Genomic DNA, 6,000 nt, shown 5'->3' on the forward strand with positions numbered 1-6,000 from the left:
ATGTTCTCATACAACTATAAATATTTCCAGCCTAGAAATGAAGAAAGTAAGTTTCTCTGGTAAGTGGAGTTAAATAAAGTTTACACAACATCAATGTTTTGCAGTGAGCTCCGGTACTCAGCTCTGAGAGATCAAACCAAATAAATCATTCAGGCCAAGGGCCACATAATCTAAAGGAAACTTTAAAGAAGAAAAGAGAGTAGTTTTTCCTGAAAACAGAGTTAGTAATGAATTCAGGGAGCTCAATCAAGCCTGGGCTGAAACCTGAGGCAAGTGCCCTCTACATTAGCACAGAAGAGTAACAGCATCTACTTTTCTAATTCCTTCCTAATTCTTGCCTTAAAAGAAATCCCACCCTTCTGCCATGCCCCCTGGAGTAGTCAGTCACTCTCCCTGACTGAAAGAGGAGCTGTCTGATTCTAGAAGCATTAATAAAAGCCAATTAAAATTTTACACTGTATTTATTGAATTCTTATCAGTGTTGTAGATAGTAAAATCTGTTGTACACACAGTTTGCCAATAATTATATTTCAAAATAGTAAGTCTACATCAGGCTAAGGCTATTTGGGCCTAGTTGTATAAGATTCAAAACATATAATATGGAGCCTAATATCATAACCTAACATCATTCCAAAGATTTAAACTTCTATTTATGCAAACTTCAAACTCCTGTATGAAATATATTCCTAAACACTGAACCTAATACTGTCCCAATAAAATAAGTGATTATGTTTGTTATAATCTACTTAACATATAAGTGAAACACGTGATTCTCAAAGAAAAAAAAGTGATAAAAGAGGTAACAGATTATAATACAAATGGATTCATTTCCAAAGCACCAAACAGCAAAGCAATATGCATACAGGTACAGAACTTCAGCCTAAAAGTCAGGAATGCCCTCAATCAGAGTAGCTTTCTGGGAAAGTTGTAAACATACATTTTTTTTAAATTTTACTTTATTTTTGATGCTGATATTTCAACTCAAGTCTTCACACATGCTAGATGTGTGCTATATCACTAAGAACTATAGCTATCCTTAAACTGTTTTTAAATTGCTCTTCCGAAATTGCCTTCATAGGTATCAAGTAATCTTTAAATGTCTTCAATAGAGGAAAAATTTAAAGGTAAAACTAAGTTTCCAATCATGTACAAATCATTTGATCAAATTTAGCAAATAAAATTGCTACCCTTGTTGAATTATATACTTTTGTGATTTGATAAAGTACCAAAAAAGTGCTTATAGAAAGTAATTATGGTTTTTTTTGATTGCTTGTAAATTGACTTGAAAATTACAATTATAAATAGAAGTAGCACTACTCCAGTAAGTTCTTAGCCTCCTCAGGTGACTTCTTGGAATGATCATCTCTTTAAAGTTACAGTACTATCTGAGGCAAGAAAGGGTTTACTAGCGGAATAGCCACCCTTTGAAGATACAGAATAGCCTTCTTCCATGGAGTTCAAACTATTTTCTAGACATTACTTCATTAATTCTTCAAACATACCTAGGGAGGAAAGGATACATTATTGTTCTTCTGCAGATGGTTGAGGAGAGATAATCTAAGGAAAAGAAAACTTCCTAGTCTGTGATAGAACAAGTAAGCTTCAATATTCTGATCCTTAAAATTTGTGCCAGCTATGTGGCACATTTTAAGTAAATTCATTTAGCCTTATGCTCCTTGGTTTAAAAAGACACCATATAAGTACAAAGCACTACTATTATTCAGGTAAATGTATCATAAAATATTACAGAGGCCTATTAAAAGTGATTATTAATTCATTGCATACTTGCTTGGAAAAAACTCCTGCTTGATGTATGAAAATTACTTACTAAACTGCCTATAACCTTGCCCTCACATACATTCATTAACATCCTAATTAACTCCACTTTACAGAGGCAGAAGACTTGTTTTTTCCAATGTTCTTTGTTGCTTTTTTTAAAAAAAGAAACCCTTCACTCGGAAAAACCAAATAGATAAAAATGGAAGTCAGGAAAAGTGAGTCCATAAAACATTCATTGGAAAAACTATTTAAGAGCAGACTCTAGGTAAACCTAGGTAGACTGATAGGGGAAGACAGGAAAACACAATTCTATATGCATGCAATTACTGAACAAACTCATTTTCTAAAGTGACTATTTTCCTAGATGGCCAGTTCCACTGCGTATTCAGGGTGACCTGGCACCTTGTTCTCCTACTTGTTATTACTTAGGGTGTCAATGATGATCACCACCAGCACCACATTAATAGAGGAAATGAACGGTTTAAAAGGCAAAACACCAAGAAATTGTACTTCATACTCTAGGGATCCTCTTCAAAGATGGAAATAATTCCGATCTTTTAAGTACCGCTTCTAGAAGCCCTCGTGGAGGAATCCGAGAAGATTCGAATCTATTTGTGTTTAATGACCTTAACAATTAATGAGTAAATTAATTTAACTGGTAGTCTTTAGGCACGAAATATTAGCTGAGCGGAGCCTGGGCTGGACCCCGAGGATGTATGGGTCAAGTTCGAACCCAGCCCCCGCCAAGGCTGTTCGGTGTTGATGCACTCACTCCTCTCGGGGGGTGCCCCCGGGTGTCTGGTCTGTAAAATGGGCTAATAAGTGACCTGCCCGCACGGCGCTCCTTTGAAGTGAACTAATAAACGCTCTCAGGGGTGCACTTAAAACTATTAGAAGCTACAGAAATATCGAGTGTTATCTCGAAAAGAACACGGCGGGGTGTACAGGGTCGGTGCTAATTAAACCTCATTAACGATCAACTCCCCTTGCACCCTTCCCTCCCCTCGGCGCCCGGGCTGATTTTTCAGAGCGAACGAAGTCTGCACGCTCGGGACTCCGGGCTGCAACAAAAGCAGCAGAAACACCGAGACAGAACTGGGCCAGACAAAAGAAAGTGATCGGTGCGGGGGAGCTCCGGGCGCGGAGGGGGGTGTGTGCGGCTCCCCACACCCCCGCCCGCCCGGGCAGCCAGCCCGCAGCTCCCCGGCGCGGACCCGCGGAGCGTGCCGCCGGCCGCGCACCCCCGGCGCCCACCCCCGGGCCCGCGGCCTCCTCCACGCCCCGGGGCGCCCCGCGGCCAGGGATCGGGTTTCCAGACTCCGGGGTAATTCCAGCCTCCCCGCCGGGCGCACCCCTGAAATCCCGCCACCCGCAGCCTCAGGTGCGAAAGTTAAGCCGGCCCGCATCACCTGAGGCCGGGGCGGGAGGCAGCCGCAGGTCCTCGCCTGGGCCTGGGTCTCTCGGGCCGGGCCGGACGTGGCCCAGGCCGGGCCGCCCGGGGTGGGGAGGAGGCGCCGGCGCGCGCGAGGCCAGCCTCGCCCTTACCTGCGTCCGCGTCCCTCAGCCGCCCGCTCCGCGCCGCGGCCCCGCGCGCCCGGGTCCCGGCCGCCGGGCTCGGAGGACCCGCGCGGCAGCGGCGGCAGAGGAGGCGGCGGCGGCGCTCCCGCGGCAGCGATGCGGGGTCCGGGGAGACGGGAAGCGACAGGAGCCAAACCACGCGGAAAGCGCTCCCAGGGAACCGGCAGCTCGGACCCCACGGCCTGAGACTCGGCGCCGCGGTGCTCGACCGGCCGCGCTGGCTGGCCCGCCCCACCTCCGCTCCCACCCCGGCGGCGCGTGGGCGGCGCCCGGCCCTGACCCCGCGTCGCCCCGCCGCGCTCGCCCGGAGGAACCGTGGGAAAGTTTCCCTCTCCGCGCATCCCCTTACCTCAGCCACCCGAGTCTCGCCCAGCCCCGACCGACTTGCCGGCTCCAGGTCCACCTGCGGGTCAGTTCCCGCTGAAAATGGGCCGGGCGCCCCAGACACCCATCCGCACGCCTAGGACAATTCCGCAGGCGGCATCGCTACCTGGCCTCAGTTGCTTCCCTCCGGTAGGGCATGCAGGGGAGCCCGCCCTCCCAGACCCCGAGGTTCTCCCACCCCCGTGCAATGGAGATCACGACCTGACTCCTGGAAAATTACACTTGGGAAACGAGTCGGTGACTGGAGGCAAATCAAAAGTGCTTATTCAGCTTGGGGGGGAGGGGAGTGGGAGGGAAGGGAGAGAGGGGGAAAGACAAAGGAGGGGCCAACAGTATTCTAGGAGACATGCACTCATTACCTTGTGTAATTGTAAACCCCCCCCCCCAAATGTTTAAGGCTTATTCAGGGAGCGAGGGAGTCTTTAGAGAAAGTCATAAAACTCCAGGTTCAGAATAATGAAAATAGATGATCAAAGGACTATAAATAAGATTTGGACGATCGAAAGCATGCTTCATAAGTTGACTTGAGGAATGGGGACAGAAACTAAAGAAACCCCCAGAATATGTATAGCTTGTTCCCCCCCCAGCTCCCAGTACCCTCCCCCCATAAATACAGTTTTCATTTTGCTTAAAATGGCATATTTGGAATCTTGTCACAACACTAGGGCTATATGTCCTGACTTCTGATCCCTGACACTCCTCCGAAAACCAACGAAAAGGATAAGGAAATGAACAAAACTACAGCTAGGCCTACTCCACCCCACCCTAAATATTCCCAACTTTGTCTAATCTCCAAAATTAAGCAGAGTCAGGCCTGGTAATTGGCTGAGAGAAAACTACAAAGATGCTTTATGAATAATAGTAATGTGAAACCCACAACAAAATACTAGCAGAACAAATTGAGCAATGTAAAAAAAAAAAGAATTAGAATAACATGACCATGTATTTTGCATCTCAAGAATACTAAGTAGAAATTGAAGGTATGGCTCTAATAAAAGGCATAAAAAGTCCATAATGTCATACTGAATGAATACTTGCAATTAAAATTGGGAATAAACTTGTCAGTTCTTGCCACTTCTGTTTAATATTGCATTGTAGGCTCTAGCCAGGCCAATTAGGCAAGAAAAATTTGAACCTATAACAACTAGTAGAATAAGCAGAGGAAAAAGAATTATCAACAAACAAACAAATAACCCAGGGCAATAGCCTCAGAACCAAGGACAACAGCACAGAAGCTCTCGGTTTCATGGGCATACATTATTCAAACCAAAGTGAATTGTGAAATGTCAAAGAATGTGGTCAAAGAGACCTAACAGCTTCCATGGAAGGAAATACAAGAAATGATTTATGAAGATTAAGAAATCAAAGGGACATCGAACTTCTCAAAGTAAACACAAATAGATAAATTTTGGGGGAAAATTACTTCCAACCTTGAAAGTGATCAATTTTAAGGGAGGCTTCTCTGGGGAAGTAATGATTGAGATGTATATGAAAGAAAATAGCAATTTGGTGTAACAGGAGGTTGAAAGAATTATGGAATGAAAGAGAAGTTCTGGCCTGGGTTAAGAATCACACATCCTATTGAAATAGGTAGTTCGAGTCTGGCTGGTGCCATCTTGGCTGCATGGTGCAAGGTAGGGTCTGGCATCTTGTCTTCATGGTATAGCAAGATTTAGCCCCTACTTCCCAGATGATGAGGGTGCCTGCATCCCTGGAGGCAAGGGTAGGCACTTGGTGATAGGTTACTAAACCTGTCAGTCCAGTGCCTGGGACTGGGAGTTTCCTGTGACCCAGCCCCCCTGACGTGACCCTATTTAGGACCAGACCAGCTCAGGTGCTGTTATGCCATGCCACGTGTCTCCTGTCTCCTGGGTCTTCTCCAGTCATCATGGCATTCTACTTCAGCTCTCCATTGGAGCTGAATTTGTTGGTATGGTTTTTGTTCTTTCCTTCCTCTCTGGCCTTCACCACTCAATTTCCTAACTATTAAAGTATATTTTCGGGCTGCTGGTCTTTGAGATAGGAGTCCACTAGGCAGTCGCCGCCTTTTAGTAAAGACTCCAAGATTTGATCTTTCAAAATATGACTTCTCTGTTTTCTCACTTTATAACACTATGAACTGTAAGGAAGCTAATAAGGTTCATACACAACCACGGGAGAGTGTAATAGAGATGATCCTGAAATTATAGGAAGGGGTTTGGCCATAGTTCTCTGGGAAACATTTTTTTCTTTATCCCTAAAGTAGTGAGAAGCCATTGA

At 45.5% G+C, this 6,000-nt stretch overlaps 1 protein-coding gene across 1 annotated transcript in view; it reads right to left on the reverse strand.

Moving 5' to 3' along the window:
- Rnf180 (ring finger protein 180) overlaps positions 1-3,364 on the reverse strand; it is a 123,472-nt gene extending 120,108 nt beyond the window's left edge. Inside the window, exon 1 of the mRNA XM_042690907.1 lies at positions 3,325-3,364. The gene's annotated coding sequence lies outside the window, so the exon portion shown is untranslated. The remainder of the gene's footprint in view (positions 1-3,324) is intronic.
- Between the last annotated feature and the right edge of the window lie 2,636 nt (positions 3,365-6,000).

The sequence above is a fragment of the Dipodomys spectabilis genome, unplaced genomic scaffold (assembly GCF_019054845.1).
Source record: "Dipodomys spectabilis isolate Male_0828 unplaced genomic scaffold, ASM1905484v1 ptg000140l, whole genome shotgun sequence".
Taxonomy (NCBI): Eukaryota; Metazoa; Chordata; class Mammalia; order Rodentia; family Heteromyidae; genus Dipodomys; species Dipodomys spectabilis.